Genomic DNA, 17,591 nt, shown 5'->3' with positions numbered 1-17,591 from the left:
CACCCCTGTACTTCCCAGTTCCGGCCAGGAGCAGAAGCAGAAGTAATAAAATACCACAAGAAAAGCTATTCTTGTGATATTTCCGGTGCTACTGGATGCAGCACCAACAGGAAATCTCATGAGAAGGGCTGTTCCTTCTCAGTTTCCAGACCCACTTTGGAAACCCAAGTGACTTAGTAGAAATAAAGAGCAAATAAGTAGCAGCCAGCTTTGCTGAATAAAACTCCTTTTCCCAGTATTTCTGGTCCAGCCCTCCCTCCTCACAAGGTGACAGATGGTGGTGACAGAGAAGACAGACCTTCATGATCAGCTCAAAATAGTCTGAACCTGAATTTCCATCCCGTTATCTAACGTGAAATCATTGAATCACAGAATAGTTTGGGTTGGAAGGGACCTCCAAAGTTCATCCAGGGACATCTTCACCGGCTCAGGTTGCTCAGAGTCCCATCCAGCCTGGCCTGGGAGGTCTCCAGGGACGATTTATCCACCACCTCTCTGGGCAACCTGGGGCGGGCTCTCACCCCCTCAGTGTAAAATATTTCTTCCTTATGTCCAGCCTGAATCTCCCCTCTTTTAGTTCAAAACCATCACCCCTTCCCTTGTCATAACACGCGCTGCAACAAAGTCTGTTCCCATCTTATAAGCTCCTTTTAAGTACTGAAAGGCCACAATAAGGTCTCCCTGGAGCCTTCTCTGGGAAATGAGGAGTCCTGCAGACGTACAGCCTTCTCTGTTTTAAAATGCACCAGCCTTACTTGAGAGCCCACTGTGCTTCAGGGCTGCAGCCTTACCATCTCCACCTGTGGAGGTGCTGCTGATGGTTTGCAGCAAGGTGTCCCCTTCTCACTTCATCCTCAATGCAGGTGCTCCAGGAGGAGTCCTGGTCTCCCAAGGGGTTAAGTTGGTGGAGAGGGAAAAGACCTCAGAAAAACAACCAGGGGGAAACTGTCAATCTCAGAGCCAGCTGATGCAGGAGCAGCCCACAGAAACCATCACAACATACACAATAAAAAACCATCAGTCTTAGGAGCATTCCTGTGATTCTCATCTTTCCTGCTATTCCACCCATCCCTTGTTGCTTTTGTGTATTACATACCGCGAGGAGAATACAGAAGGAGCTGTGCCTATACAATCAGTTTGCTTAAAATGTTATGTTTGGGGTGATAATTCAGTCAGTTTGGCCACATGCTTGGAATTTTCAATACAATTTCTAAGTTCAAGAATTGCCATCTAGGGATCAGTCCTCAGCCCACTAAAAGGGGACTTTTCCTTTGAGTTCGCATTGTAGCAAATCAGATCCTCAGTGATCTGCAGATCTTAAAACTTCCCTGAAATGTTTTGCAGCAGCTCTGCGGTTCCGCCGGCTGATGGACACACACGCTGTCAAAGATGATGACTCAGATGTAAACCCTTCCTGAAGTGTCTCTCTCAAGAACAAACGCTTTCCCTCTCGGTAACTGGTACAGTATTTCTGTCTCTCCAGCTGCAATACTAGACGGCATTGGCAGTGTCACTTTGGCAATTAAAAAACCTTGTCGTAGTCATCTGCTTCAACGCCAAGCGTCTCGTCCGACTGACTCTGGCCCTCTTTGTTTTCCTCACATGCAGCCAGGATGCAGGTTTCCCATTATGTTTGATACTCGAGACATTTGGGGATGGAATGTAACCACTTAAAACTGTTTGGTTTGTCACTTTGGGATTTGCTACATAAGGCTCTGTTAATACAAACCAGCCTGTTTATAATATTCATCAGACAGTGGAAGAAATTCCTCTGATGTCTGTATAATGCAGCGAGCAGACTCCTTGATTATTAACATACTGATTGTGTACTCCTATTTCAGATGTTAGCTCAGCGCTGGGGAAAGAGAGCTGGGGGAATAAAAAATGTAAGACGCCTGACATGCTTGGGATTTGGTCTGTGAAACTGGAAAAAATATTTACAGGGTTAGATCGTGTTTTTATGTCATTCTTTCCTTTTATGTAATATTTGGAGAAGCCGCTGAATTTTCGGTCCTTACCCAAATCAAGCCACACCTCTGAGCACTGGAATAATCATTGTAGGAGAGGGAATGGAAGCAACATGTCTCCGTCCTTTCTTAATCCTTTCATTGATGTACTCATTAGCACCGGCACAGCGATCATCTGATGCATCTCATCCCTCCCCCAGCACTTCCTTAAGCTCAGTATCTACTTATATGCTGGGCTTAACTTGCAGCACAGGAAGACTCAGCCTTACGCTGATGTGTTTCCCTGGACCCTGCTTCTCTCTGTGGTCGCTCGATAGCACAACCTCATCCCACCGCGTGTAGCGAACCAGAGTGTCCTTGCCAGCCCTCCGTAAAAGCTGTAAAGAATCCTGCATTGCATGATTGTGCGTGAAAATAATCCCTCAAATATAAGTCACAGCAATCAACCTGCTAAATATTCTCTGGCCAGTAATAACTTTGGTGGGTATCAGTTGCCGCATCCCATCACTAGTCGCTCACCCGTTTACAATACTTTTGTTTATGAATAAGGACTTTTTGATGCCTTAGTCATAGAAAATACAGCAGATACATTTTTGCATTGCTCATTGTTTTCATCCCTCGGGTATTATATCTTTTAATTTACTGTTTGTTGTTTTCGTGAAGGAACTTTCACTTTTGGTTGGTTTCAGAGCCCACCCTGGATATCCCCTGGATGGGCTGAAGTGCATCAGCTATGACATTAACTAACATTAATGTGGAAATTTAGAATCCAAATAGAATTTGTCCTGTTGCCCAACAATGAGTCATTGTCCTTTTTCTCTTTTTAGCCAACAGCAGATTCAGAAGCTGTGAGACAGTTTCCTGCAGATAAGAGATAAATCGAAGGGAAACCTGGCAAAAAGATGATGGTCAAGCTGCAAGATATCATTTCCTCCATAGCCCCTACATACTAATTAACCATTCCAAGCATATTTTCAACAGCATTTAGGGATTTCCTCATCAAAATAAACTTCCTCCCATGTTATCTTCATTTTTTACATCCGGTGGTATAGTCTGATATAAGAATCAGGGTTAAAAATTCCTAACATTGGGTTTTGTGTGTGTATGTGTGTGTATATGTATATACGCACAAGCAGGCGTGCACACACACTCACACGACTGAAGCTTTGCCAGTATTACTTTGGAATTTTAATGCCTGATCCAAAGTCTTCTGTAGTCAGCAAGAGATTTTCTGTTCACTTCAATAGTAGCAGGATCGAGCCTCCATCCTTCCGCATCCAGATTTTTTCATTTATGCCTTATGACTTGTTTATAACAAACTACAGATGGGCTTGAGTCATAAAGTTCGGAGTATTTGGTTTAGAGGTTTTGCTGTGGGCCCATCGCTTTAATGTACTGCTTATTCCAGACCTGCCTTTTAAACGGAAAATGTTGTCAGAATGAAAGTGTATGCGCAATAAACAAACTTCTCATTTCCTTCCCCTTAAGTTTTTTCCTCTTTTGAAGCTGATTTCTTTAACTGGACAATTAGTTTTAGGACTCCCATTGAATGCAAAGTTGTCATACCTGATTTGCCGTCTTTTCTGTTTCAAGTGCTATCAATTATTGTCTAACTAGATGCTCCCGTGGGATCAGCTGTCACTAAGAGCAAATTTGAACACAATGAGTTGCTTCCTATTTCCAAAAGAATCTGAAGATTGTCAGAGCTTGACAGGCAGCTCCAGTTTTAAGATGAAACAGATAAGTTAGGTTTCCCTGTTAGGCGCTTTTGAACACAAGTAGATAAAGGAAGTATTGTTTCTGAAGAGGAGATGCCATTTATAGTGCAAATTCACTCTTATTAAGAACAAACTGCAGTTGCTTTAGACACAAAGACATTTGCAGTGCAAAAGGTAATAAAATACTTATGAGTCTTTGCAAATATTTCTGCAGCTCCTGCACTTACAAATTTGGCTTTCGTATATTTTTTTAAATGAGACTGAGTAAACTATTAAATCAGTAGGTTGTATAATGTAACTGCTGTGTAGATCAAATGCATAAGGTGTTGATTTTCTAACCAAATTCACTGACAGTCAGCTAGAAGTTAAATTCATCTAGCCCTGTTTTCAAAGATGCTTCATATATTGTGTGCCTTGGTAATTGCTTACCTATTCTGCCCATGAAGGTCAAGTGCTTGTTATTTCAGGCATATCCTAAGTGAGAGGTGTTACAACTTTTAGTTTTGGGGTAGCAGTGACTTTGTTTTGTGCTGTGCCACTTTTGTTTTGGGGTGGAAAAGTGCTACTGAATTATTCCTTTGTGCAAAGAAATCTGAGAGTATCATTGAATGTGCACTTAAAATAAACCCATATTCTTAGAGGTGGCACCAGGTTATTGTTGCCAAGGTCTGAGGTGTTCCAGTTGTCTGCAGAAGAGACTGACTGGGTGTACTGGAAACACTCATTACCTATTTCAGGAAAGAGAGTTGTCCTTCCAATCCTTTTCTGTTTGTAGAGTCAGTCTTACCCGTTTGGTGGTTGTTGGGTGTATCAACAATGATAACATCTAGTGACAATTTCTGCCTGTGTCTTCTTCCTCCCTCTAAAATCCAAAACAATTGTAACAGGAAATATGAAGGGAGAACGTGACCGCTTGAGTTTGCCATCTGTAGTCATTGTGATATTTTAAACTTGAATATTTGAACATTTTCAATTAAGACCGACATCAAGGAATAGAAACTTTTGTTCAGAATCGTTATAGTTGGGAAAACACCAAGGAATGGTGAATATCCTTAGACAGAGAAGTATTGTACAACCTGAGTAGCTGCCACCGTGTTGATGAATTGTCCGCAGAACAGATCAAAAGGAGGAATTTTGGCCATGAGGGCAATTCACGTGATCTACCAATGGAGAGAAGCAATGTTATTTCCACTTGCAAAATCATGGGGCTCCATTGCCACACTTTCACAATCACCAAATTAGAATCAGGTGTTAATTAGCACTTGTGTTTGGCAAGCTCAGTTTATTGAGCACATTTGCCTTGGTCAGACTTTTGATTATTTTGGCTCTGAAACCTGGTTTACATTGATTTAATCATTAGAATACCCTCTTCTAAGGCTTTCAAATGATGCAATTAAGTGCAAATACCACATCTCCTGCACAGCAACAGGGATCTGAACAGTTATGACAAATCCAATAGGCAGCAATAAGTGCAATTTTTTACCATTTATCATGGTTTAATTCTGTAGGAGAGCATGTGTCAAATATTAAAATAATGTATCTTTTGCTCACCCATTACCATACTTGTACATTGTAATCATGGCATATCTTTACATCATACTAGGCATCCTTACTGGGTTTCCGAATGAGAAACGCAGTGTTTATTGTATGAGGACATGACAATGCGTATCAATTTATAACTCCAACCACTTACAAAAAAAATCTCAGTCTGATGATTGCATCCTGAGAGCAAATGGAGGCTGTGGCATAAACGTAATACAAACATGTCGGCATCTATGAGAATTACTCACCCATTCTTAAGATGTATATTAATGAGATATTTAGGCTATTTCCTTTTAGAAGTTGTTCATCTACTTAACCATGAATATTACTCTACTTTGCAACAGCTTTGAGGCAGCTCTAGTGTTTCAGAGAACTCAGCCATTTTTGTCACATGCATTATTTTGCCATTTGGAGCAATTTCCCGACAATTTAAGCTGACGTGTTAATTACTTTTTTTCTATTTCTAATTATCAGTATGAGGTTACAAATGTAAATTAACAACGATGTTTTATCTTCAATTAAAAGTGCTTTCTCCTGCTGGATGTGGTAGTCAGTAATAATTTAGCATAGTCAAGTTTTTGCTCTGAGTTGGATCAAACAGCAAATATGGTAGTAAAATTAATAACATTTTTACTTCTAAAACTATGCTGGATCATGTATTGTTCATTTTTACTGAATCACTGATGCTTTTGACTTGGACAGGAAAGACTTTTGTAACTTTTCTTGCCTTGAGTAGTACCTTGCTCAATCTACAATCACCACCAGAGCTTCTAATAGACCTGCTGGCAGTTGAGGTGTCAGGATCCAGCGCTCTGTTTATAATTTCATTCCCATATGACTGAAGAAAAACACCCTGACAAAAGGAAGTAATCTCTCTAAGGAAGTCTAAATCCTTTTTTTTTTCCCCCATCTACTCCTTGAATAGCTTTACAATAGTGATTTTTATCAGATGAGTCATCCGCCAGATTTTAGGAATCGGTGCTCATGTTGTGGATCCATTAGGGGTTTGTACTTCTCTCCATGACAATGAAGTTGGAGGGAATAAGGAGGAGGCAGCTGCTCACATCAAGTGGCGGTGTCTGTCCACTCCTAAGCCTGTAGCCAAAATCAACAGTGTGTCTTTACAGCTGATCTAGGGAATGATGTTACAAAAATGGGATGTTTGCACTAATGACTTAGTCAAATACATCTGGAGCCCTTTTCCCTGAAGAAATGAAACTGATGTAATAACACAACATAGTCTCCTTATTATGTAAATCACGAGGCAGAAAGCCGAGGATGTTATTTAAAGAAAACTGAGGAAAGCTGAAGATTTGCTCAAGTAATTTCCCATTTTTACCCCATATGAGTTCTTGCAGATGGCAGGAAGGAATAGGAAAAACAGCAAGGCTCCTGGCTTCCAAATGCAAGACAATTATCTTCTCACAGTAAGATTACGCCACCAAAAACCTGGAGTTTTCTACGAGAGAAGCATTTGGACATGTTGTAAGAAAATCAAGCTGGACTTTATCTATACATTCTGTATATTGAAAATAAAGGAATAATGTAGGTTGCCACTTGTGATGGGATTTTGGAGGCATGAATTTGATAAAGTGCTTAAAGACACACTCTGGTTTTGAGCCCAGGAAATCTCTGTAGCTTGCAAATAGAAATTTCCTTCTTTTTACCTAACTGAAACTTGGATGCAGCGGAAAAGTGAGAAAAAATGACCTAGAATGTTTTTTGTAATTTTTGATTAATTGTGCAGGATTCATCTTTGCTTCATATAAAGTTTGTGGTCAAAGTTTTGATTAATTTTATTCAAGTCATTTGGGGTTGTGATGTAGTTTTGAAGATTTTTCTTCCACAATTTGATTTTTCTACACCATTTGAATTGTATCATCTACATATGAGTGTGAAGCTTTATGGATTGCTGCCTATGGATGAAGAAAAATGAACCTTGGTGCCTTTCCCTCAACACTTAGCAAAGCCAGGCCAGTGCCCTGTGATAAAAACCTCAATAGCTTTGCTATTCTGGCACAACAGGGTTTTCCTAAACAGACCAAGCAGAGCTTAGCAGAGCTAAGACAACATTTTTGGGAGTGTGACTCAGACATTAAGTTCTCTGGGGAGTCCTGACTATCAAGGCTCATCCTTTTACATTCCACATTCTGCAGAGGAAAAGATGTATTAGGTTGGTGCAAAAGTAATTGCGGTTTTGGACCGTGAATTTTACATCCTTATAAATAGGCTCAAACACAGCTTTATTAATCAAAATCATCTTTGCCAATGAGAAATAAGTTTGTTTTGGGATGCTTTGGGATTCAATGAACTCTTGGAAAGCGTATTCTGCGTCCTGCTGGTTCCGGAAGCATTTTCCCTGGAAAAAGTTGTCGAGGTGCTTGGAGAAGTGAAGGGACAGTCGGTTGGCGAGAGGTCAGGTGAATACGGTGGATGAGGCAAAACTTTGTAGCCTAATTTGTTCAGCTTTTGAAGTGTTGTTTGTGTGATGTGTGGTAGGGAGTTGTAACGAAGTTGTGCCCTTTCTGTTGACCGATGCCAGCTGTAGGCATTGCAGTTTTTGGTGCATCTCATCGATTTGCTGAGCATCCTTCTCAGATGTCGGTCTTAGTGCATCACTGCTTGGTGCACTACTGGAAAGGGCTCAAATACTTCAGAGATGAGTGCATACAAGAATTTACATAAATGCGAATAGAGAAGACTTGTTTTATAACTTCAAGGCTTACTGTGTGCTCCTATGCACTCTATACCACTCTACACTGCTCATCATCACATTGAATTTGCAGAGGATGTTCTGTGGCTCATTGTTTGTGGCTTAGGAATTGGGCAAGACATTGACAGCTTTCACCAACTTCAAACCGTTGTGACTTTTCTCATGGAAGAACATAATTTTGCATCTTAAAAATCTGCCTTTTTTTCCTATTTCTGATTTATTTTCATTCTTTCTTTGAATTTCTCCTAATTACCTCTGTGAATCTCTTCTTGGAGGACCAGGAACTTCCAATGCATGTAAGAAGAGTGTTAATATGAATGAAAGCTAGGGGCAGAACTCAAGAACGTAAGGATGTTTTACACCTTCTGATCCTACAACCTTCACTTAATAGCAAGGCATTCATTCTAAGACTACACAAACATTTTCTTCCTGGCTATGTGAAGATTTACTTGCATGAACAAGACATTTGTGTACTGAAAGGCACCATCACCTGCAGATATATAGTACTTCCTTCATAAACATTATTGCTTGGCTTTCCTATTAGGGTATTTTGATTTTATTTATCACCAACAGAGTTGTTGATTCTGCCTGTTGTGTATCTTCGTTCTCGAATGTTTGTATGGTTTGCAATTAGAGTGTAAGGCAAGGAGGGCATTAGGGCTTTCTGGTATAGAGAAGGGGCTTTCCATACATCACTTGATTGGCTATAACATAGACCAGATTAGAACCTTAATGACATAATGTTTTGTTGAAGACAGCAACATCCTATTTCCCATGGATGTACAATCCTTTCTCTGCATTGATGGGATCTGGGTTCAAGCAAGAACTTATTATTTCTAAAATATGGAATACATTTGCTCTTGGAACACATGTCCTTTTTATGCCCCCTCATTCATGAGCTGGTTGCAAAGCTACAAATTTGCTATAAAATTCCTTTTAAGGTGCAGTGCTGCTAGAAATTTGTAGAATAATAGAGGTCCTTTCATCCTTTGTATTTAAACATGCAATTTGCTTTAACAGGATCTGATCAACCATTAAAACCCACTCTGTGTTTTATGTGTTTAACAAAAAACATACTTGCACAAGTAAAATAGACTGCACGCAAGGCTACAATATACCTATTTATGTTTAACATCTAACAAGGTCTTGCAGAATTCATTTTGTCCCTAGGGGTTTAACAGCTCTGTCCCAATACAGGAGTGGAAGGTCAAGCCCTCTGGAAGGAAAAGTGCAGAACAGCACATGGTAACGTCTTTCTTTGTTAAGGCATTGGGTTGGTAGTCGAAAGAGGGTGTTCCATCACAGCACTTAAGTCAAAATACATCTGTGATCCATCCCAGTCATCACCTATCCAAGAATTTTGCAACAGGAGCTGCTTCGTCAGATAATGGGTGGTTAAGTGGTCACTTCAAGGGGTCTCACCCTTGGCTGAAATGAAGAGAGACTATAAGTTTTAAAGTTTAAAGAGAACGCTAGCTTTTCAGAAACATTCGATTGGAGTCTCTAATGTGGAATGTCTCTAATGTTGCCAGTGTGACACTGAGAAGTTCTCAGTGTTCAAGGTTTGTCCGAAAGACACGCAATAAGATTGAAGATTGACCACTTGCTTTTTAAAATTGATTGATTAGACACAGAATTACAAGTTTTGCAATTTTTTTCAATTAAGAGGAAAAAGCAATTTTTCATGTAGTCCTGTCTGTTGACTTAGATGTGCAAAGTTTTGTTTTCTTGAAGACATCAAGCTGGCATTAAAGAACAAGGGAGAACATTCTGGCTTGCAGTTCAAAGGCCTTTCCACAGATAGCTCTTAGCTCAAAAGCTCATACATTTAGCTTTCCTCAAGATGATTTTTACCAGTATTTCTTTGTGTTAGGCTTTTTTTGTCCTTAATTCTCAATTGTTTTCTCTTGCCACTTTTTTTTCTTTTTTCCCAAACCCACAAAAACACTCTTAAGAACTAAATGTACTCGAGTCACCAGTGTATATGTATGGCTTGGGGACCCCATGGTTTCAACTGTCAGGACCTGTGAAGTTATGTACAGAGTACCAGGAAGACATCATAAGCATAAGAATCAGTAGGAAACCAAGAATTTAATTACAAGATATACTTTAAAGACATTTTCAGACTTTGAACTAATAACGTAACTTGTTTGATATCTTGTCCTCTGCATTTCTCTAATAATTTTGTTTTCCTTGCTGTCATTAACGTTCTAGAATGAACACATTAAAACGGATTTTTATTTTGGAAATACAAGGAACCAAACCCCAATTTTTATAAAGATTCTTGTATGCAATGCATTTTCATGTCAGAGCTGAAGGTGGGAATTAAGAAGACTTACCAAAACTAAGAGCTGCATTTTGATAACATTTCCATCTTTTTAAGTAATGGATGTTGTTAACTAAAGGTTTTGTGCATTTTTTCAAGGGAAAGCAGAGTTTCGTTATTTTTCGTCTTTGAAATATTACGTGACCATAAACACTCCAAACTTTCCCACCAGTTCAGTGGATATAGCCGGGACTGCAACTCATTGAGTCACCGCAGTTTTTAAGGTAATAGTAAAAATACCCCAAACTCTTGCTTTTTACACACATATATATTTAATGGTAAGGGTTACATCTGTGTAACTAGTTTTAAGAGAACATTTTATCGCGGTTGCCATGAAAAATAGCACATACCAAATTTGTCTTCTTGTTCTTTTTCAAAGCTCAAATCTTTTGTCTGACCAAATGATCCCAAGACCTCTAAAATATTCTGTGATCTTTCTAATTGGATACACTGATATCTGCTGGAAAACAGATGTGATCAACTGCAGTCATCTGTGAGGCTGAAACAAAATGCAGCATGTTTTTTCAAGAAAACTTTATCAGTAACTCTACCTCCATCCAAGGCATTGATGTAAACCATAAATAAAAGAGTTGCCATTTGACGAGAAGGAGGAAATTCTATCTTAGTCAATGACAGGGAAAGTGAAATGTGGTCGCCCAGAGTTCCTGCGATTCAAAGCCAACTCATGCCCACTTTAATTATTATGATGTATGTTCCCATTCAGCTTTAATAGGAGTGCTTGTGTGAGTAAAGGATCTCGATTGCAAGGGTCACATTTGCTTTGCTTTTTCCGTCTCTAGAGTTAGGAAACCTGCAGAAAGGACAATGATCCTTTGAGAGAACCATCTGTTCATCTGCCTTTGCCTCCCCCAGGAAAGATTAGCGCCAACCCAGGGTGGTCAGTTTGGACAGACTCCTGGATAGTGACTGAGTGGAACGGGGAATAGTCTGGCCTTATATTGTCTTAAGAAGCTATGGGACTCAAGTCAAAGCATGAGATGTTTTTGGAGAGGACTTGAATAGTGTAAGAAACGTACCCACCCAGGGACCCCAGAGATAACAGGTGAGGAGACAACTGCAAAAATTGTTATGCTTTTATGTGTTTCATTACTTGTAATTTTCATTTTAATTTCACCAGAGGTTTTTTCAATCCCAGTGGAATATTAGAAAACAAGAATTTCACATGTCAAGGGAAGGTGGAGACAGAAACACAGATCTACAAAGGCCTGGGAAGTAGGTTCATGGTTGAGTAACATGTTTGTGGGAACTGCAAGACTGGTAAGGATGGAGATTGCAGATGCTAGTTATTTTGATTAGTGGTGGATCTGGTACTTTCAAGAAGTTAAAAGAGTTTTTTTTTTTCATTCCAGGCTCTTTAGAGACTTTAGATGGGTTGAGATGGTGATGGAGTTGCAGTGGCACTTGGGCCTCACCTCTGCTTTACATGTGAACGGTGAAGTTATCCACAGGTAAGCTCTATTCTGTGTTACAATGCCTTCTCTTTGGAAAACATTGCATTTCAATCAACTGCTCTTTCTCTTTGGGCAGAGTCTGTCTCCGAGAGCTCCCCTGGTTCCTAAGGGGACTTCTGGGGACACCGACGGTGGGAACCACCGCGCTGCCCCTGTTCCCAGGCAGGATTTCAGCCCATTAAATAGGACTGGCCCAGCTCCCACCTCTCTTTTTTTAACCTGCTTGACAACTCAGACATCCATAAAAACATAAAGGTAGGTGCCATCTTCAGACATTATTTACCCGTGAGGGCTAAGGCATGTCTTGCTTCTACGTGAAAATCAGAATCCTGATGCCAGCATGTGACTCTGGGAGATGTGATTATAGCCAGGGACTTATCATGCGTGTGCTTTCATCTTGTTATTTTTTAGTACAAAGTCTGCAGTTATCTAGAATATATAGACAGAATTTCAGTACAAATTTGTAATCAGTTTTATTCACAGTAATAATCAAGTCAATAATCAAGCTGAAATCAAAGACCAGTACAAATTTGACTTCAGACTGTTAATCTTAGGCATCTCCAAGCTCATTCAGAACAAATTAAAAACTATAACAATAAATTAACGAAATAATATCGTAGCTTTTCAGAGGACACAGGCTCCCATTTTCCATGAAAACTGCTCTGCAGCCAGCTGCTTCTGCAGCTGACATTTGCTTATTGAGCCAAATCCATATCTCAAGGCAGACCAGAGGGAATGTGTCTATTCTGGTTCCTGAGAAACAAAGCAGACAAGGGCTATTTCTAGTGGCCTTTCAGGTCCAGTGTGGGTGGCTGAGAACTTTGAATCAAAGTCCTCCCTTTCAAAACTGAACCCAGTGATATGAATTTTGAACAGGGCTCACAAAATAAAAGCCAGTAAAGGAGGAGATTGAGACAGTTTGTGATGAAACAAGCAGCTTCTCCACCTCTCGGAATGAGAATATTCTCTTCAAGAAATGGGAAAAGCAATAAATAAGAAACAAACTCAGAAGAATGAATTTAAATATTAGAGGACGCTAAAATCTAGGAAAAATGTCCTGGCTGGTTTTTTTCAAAACATTTTGATAGACTTCTGATAAACTAGGAGGAAACACAAAAAAGCTGTCAGCTTGGGCCAACAAACAAAATAAAATCTGGCAGATGTGTGGAACACTCACTCTTTTCTCTTTACAAAGCTATACAGTGAAATCAGGCCAGTGTATGTGACTATGTTATGGGGGAGGAGGGAAGGCGAGGAAGGAGGTTAAAGACTTTTAAAGCTGGACACTTAATTCTAGTTCTCTAAATCCGTATTTCTTACACAAATTATTTTGAAAGGTGCTTATAAATCTCAGAACTTCCTCCCAAATGATTTGTTGAATTTGTCTTGAAATTATGTGATCCGGTGTTCTTTATTCACTGAAGGGAAGCATCTAAAAACCATTTCTTTATTGAATGGCTTTGTTTCTGAATCCTTGCTTACCCTAAACAAGGTCTGAAAATGGTTTCTCCTGAACATTAGAGGATGAAGGAGTAGAGGGTACGTTGTGTTTCTAAAAGGCAGTCTAATGATAAACAATGATATCCATTTTCAATGCCAGAAGTGATATTGTATTCCCGTTTTGAAACATTTTAAAAGTATATACAGTCTGCAAAGAAAGAGAGGGAAACTGGTAGGTATTTCATTTTTTGTCAAAGACTAGCCATTCATAAATTGCTGAACAATGGAAACTTCATGCAGGGGCAACGCCTGGACTTAGAGTGAACCATCGCATTTCATAAACTTGTAGAGCTGGGCATAAAGTGCTACTATTGGGAGGCTGCATCACCGAGTATTTGCTCACTTAAACCCCAGGGTAGAGGAGAAATTTTCATGGAGCTTATAGTGATTTATAATGGGAAGCATAGGCTTTTTCATAGACATTGTTCTCCGTGACAGTGTAAAGAAAGAGAGCACTAAATCTCTCCTCATCATAACTAATGATTAAGTCAGCAGCTTTTTTGGCGAATACAGAATGCCCTTCTACAAAAAACAAAGTATTCTATTGTGATGTATTACATTTAAAAAACCCATAAGCATCCCATAAGGCTATTGCAATATTTTTAACTAGATCTTCCCTCTTTGTCACCATATTGAAATAAATGGAATGTGTCAGACTGAGTAATGCTCTTTCAATAAGTTTTTAGGAGCTCACTTAGAAGTTGGGCAAAATATAAAGAAACGAGGAAAACTTTCTCAGGATCCTCTATGGCCTGAATGAAAGATCAGTCCATTAAGGAGAAAAGCTTATGCTGATGCTGACACTAATAAATGGGACAGGGAAGGATATTTCTGCTTAGTTTGGGCTACCTTGCTCCAAGTTTGCTGCCTCAAGTTGCCCTGTGAAATAAATCAGCCAGCTGAAGATGATTCATTACATTACAAAGTTCCCATCAATGTAATGGGGAAATCAGTTTTGTGTGAGTGTTCAAATGTGAACCCACCCTCAACTACGAGGAGTCAAAGGGCCGGCAGTCGCTGAAAAATTAACTTCCCTGTGTCCACTGCTCAGACCTGCATTTGAACTATGGCACTAGGAATGCCTCTTCTTTCTGAGGGTATTTCTGTTATTCAGTCTGGTTACTGAAATTGTTTGAGCATCATACATTATTTGGAAGAAAATATCATTACTTTGTTAGGCTGTTCCTTCTCCAGTGCCTTCATTTCAAATGCTATCCTGGCCCTATTGAGGGCAGTGATAACCCTCCTACAGCCATCACCAGGGCCAGGATTTTACTCTTTATTTTGACTCTTGAGGCAAGTTTTTAGAAGGTGGACCTTCAGAGTTAGATCTAGCCTTGGACTTTAAGTCTCTCTTGTAGGGAACATAAAAACATTCTCTTTTATAAATGCATTCCTTAAAATATTTTAGACATCAAAACAGAAAATACCTCCTCGGTGCTTCTCAGATGGAAAAATTTGCAGTAAAATGGCAATGGGAAAGAAATGTGATTAATCATTATCTCTCAGTAATGGTCAGACTTTAGGACTCCATTGATCTCCATGTTGCAAGGGCTGTATTTTAATACCATCTGTCTTTCATTCTTTGGAAAAAAAATAGATTAATGAGAATCCATTTCCCAGAGATTCTTCTCTTGTAACACCGATCCTACGATGTGTTCTTATATTAGATAGTTTAAACATTTCTGAAATATTTGCAAATCTTGCCTAGTAAGTCCTTTTTTACATTTTTGTAATATGGTCTTTCCTGAATATCACATCTGGAATCCTAGACACAATTCACGAAAGTTACGCTTGGGTAAAGTTGGCTCTCCTCAGACTTACGAATCCTTCGTTTTCCCCCTTATTATCCCTCCTTTGCCTCACAAAAGTCCTAGTCAAGAGTGGGATAGAAGGAAATCCCATTAGAGCCTAATAACGCTGCTTCTTTCCAAAGGGAGTCACTAGAAAGTAATTTATTTATTCAGCATGCAACTGGAGGTACTCATTTGTCAAAGGCTTGTGCGTGCTGTTACGGCCATCGTTGTCCCAGGAATGAAGGACCGAAGTCGTGATCCAAAAAGTCTATACCTACTGCCAGGAGTCTGATTTTCACGACCCTGGTTGTTCTGTATTTACTCAAGCATCACATACAAGCCCACTGGACTCATATATGGAATTTGTACAGCGCCTTTAAGGTATGAAAAGCCATAATTCTGCTGCTTTCCCATGTTAGCACCAGCAAGACGCTACAGATGAGGGTACCGCTATCAGCTGCATTCCTTCATCTCCTCAGCCATGGGCAGCTCTAATTTTCAGACATGCTTTGCTTTTTGCTTCCCCCCCCCGCCCTGCTTTTCTCTATTGTTATGTCTTTCCCATCGAGAGAATTTGCCCTCAAGTTCAGATCACACACACTTAGGAGACGCGGTGGAGAATCGGCTCTTTGTGAGCGTGTGAAGGATGCTTTCCTTGACCTGTCAGAGAACATATTTTACTTGATGAGAAAGAGTTCTGGGCCAAATTCCTCCCTACTGTAAGCAGACTGATAGAAGTGGACTTATATTAAGGCTGAGCATGGCCTACTTTGGTCAGTGGAAGGACTCCTCAGCAAATAACACTTACTGTTTACAATGTATTGGCTGCTTTTACTGCTCTTTTAAGTGATGGTGGATGTTTATACCAAACAATGCAAATAGGAAGTCATTTGTTTGTTAGGGCCTAATCCTGAGGTCCTTATTTGGTATTTACTGAAGTTAAATTCAGCCTTTACTCAGGCAAACTCCAGTTGAATTCACAAGGGTTTTGCCATAGTGAGGACACGAAGGAAAGTGTGGGAGTTTGCTGCTTGGTTTTGGCCAAAGCACAAAGATACTTTACATTAAAAGCACATACTGAAGAAAACAGCGGCACACACAATTACTGCCTATATGCATGCGGCACTGTACGTGTGCACACGAACACAATTGCACACTAATCTAATCAATACATTCATTTCTTATTAGAACATAATTACACATCCCAGGAGGCTGGAACAGAAAAGTCCCATTAACCCCTCATGCCCTTTTCAGCTTTCCTCTGCCTTTCCATCTAACAGACCTCTGTGTCACTCCACTCATTAGCAGTTACTGTCTATGACATTGTTACATAAATAAGGATGTCGACCTGTCAGAATGGGTCACCCAATTCAAGGGTGATGATAAATATCTGTCCCTCTGAATTAGGCCAAAGACACCAGAGTACAGGACAGCTACTGTTGATTATTGGATAGTTAATGTATAGAGGACAAAAGGTGCTGAGGCCTGGTCACTTTTTGGATCATTAATATGGATTTAGGGCTATTGTTAAAAAAAAAAAGCACATGCACACAAAAATCTAGGTTAGCAAGAACATGCATAACTTTCAATTTGGGATAGAACATATAGATGGCGGGTAAATTCGCGATGTTAAAGATGTGGCTTTTACATGAAATTGATGGTGCTTTTAGATATGCAAACAAAATCCTTTGGTGTGAGGCTGAAAATGGTTTGTGCTCCTCCATGCTTACAAATGCAATGTAAGTAAAAGGCACAGTGGAAGCCTTAAAATAAGCAGAAACGACTCCGGGAAAGAGAACATGCAGTAAAGGAGTATTCAGTTCAGAAGCAGCTAGAGAGCTGCTGCTGAGGCATATCACATGGTTTGCACCAAAAACCAACTGTTCTTGCCAAGACTCTTTTCTGAAACTCTGCTTTATTTTCAAAACACCTTTTTCTACTTTGATGAGCGGACTGGAGAGTATATGTAACCTCAATTCATCCATTTAGTGATTACTATCTTCCTGCGTTAGTGACAGATTATTTCTTGCATGTAGCACTTAAGTGTGATGCAACAGACTGATTTGATTTTAATGGCAGATAATGTAAAATTGTCAAGGCAGTTTTGTAGACAGAGGCTCTTGCCATTCCAAATAAGAATGAATAAAGACTCTTTTTCCAAAATCTCAATGCTGTAACTCACTGAAAATGTTAAGTGCTGGGCAGGAACACCCCTTAGGATTCGTTTATCTCAAAGTCTAATCGCAGCACCCACAACTTTCCCTGAGGTCGATGTCCCACAGGATCAGACTGTCGTATCACTGTCTAGAATGTATTACAGCAGTTTGCTTTGCATGGAAGATCCAATGTGGAAGGGAGCTAAGTGCCCTGCAAAGAAATGAGTGTAAATACAGCAGATCTTTGCAAAGTCAGGTCTCTCAGTTAGTTTTACTCCACTCATCCCTGTGCATTGTTGCATCTTTTACAGTCCTGCTGCTGAGTTACAAGAGATGTGGCTACAGCGTTCTTCTAGAGCAAGGCTCTGCCAGACGATGATACCAATTCATTAGTGCAAGAT

General features: G+C 39.9%; 3 long non-coding RNA genes across 4 annotated transcripts in view; all 3 read left to right on the top strand.

The window, feature by feature from the left end:
* Positions 1 to 3,632, top strand: part of LOC136101699 (uncharacterized) — a 61,989-nt gene extending 58,357 nt beyond the window's left edge. For both annotated transcript variants that reach the window (XR_010651369.2, XR_011739133.1), the window contains one exon: positions 1,345 to 3,632. This is a non-coding gene — a long non-coding RNA (uncharacterized lncRNA). The remainder of the gene's footprint in view (positions 1 to 1,344) is intronic.
* Positions 3,633 to 9,698: 6,066 nt separating this feature from the next.
* Positions 9,699 to 11,731, top strand: LOC139827984 (uncharacterized). Its single transcript, XR_011739132.1, has 3 exons — positions 9,699 to 10,490; positions 11,140 to 11,544; positions 11,637 to 11,731. It is a non-coding gene; the product is annotated as an uncharacterized lncRNA (long non-coding RNA).
* A 93-nt stretch (positions 11,732 to 11,824) lies between these two features.
* The window catches only part of LOC139827983 (uncharacterized), a 31,255-nt gene continuing 25,488 nt past the window's right edge, over positions 11,825 to 17,591 (top strand). Inside the window, exon 1 of the long non-coding RNA XR_011739131.1 lies at positions 11,825 to 11,993. This is a non-coding gene — a long non-coding RNA (uncharacterized lncRNA). The remainder of the gene's footprint in view (positions 11,994 to 17,591) is intronic.

The sequence above is a fragment of the Patagioenas fasciata genome, chromosome 5 (assembly GCF_037038585.1).
Source record: "Patagioenas fasciata isolate bPatFas1 chromosome 5, bPatFas1.hap1, whole genome shotgun sequence".
NCBI lineage: Eukaryota > Metazoa > Chordata > Aves > Columbiformes > Columbidae > Patagioenas > Patagioenas fasciata.
The sequence above is the reverse complement of the archived record's forward strand: the minus strand, read 5'-3'. Positions and strand labels throughout refer to the sequence as shown.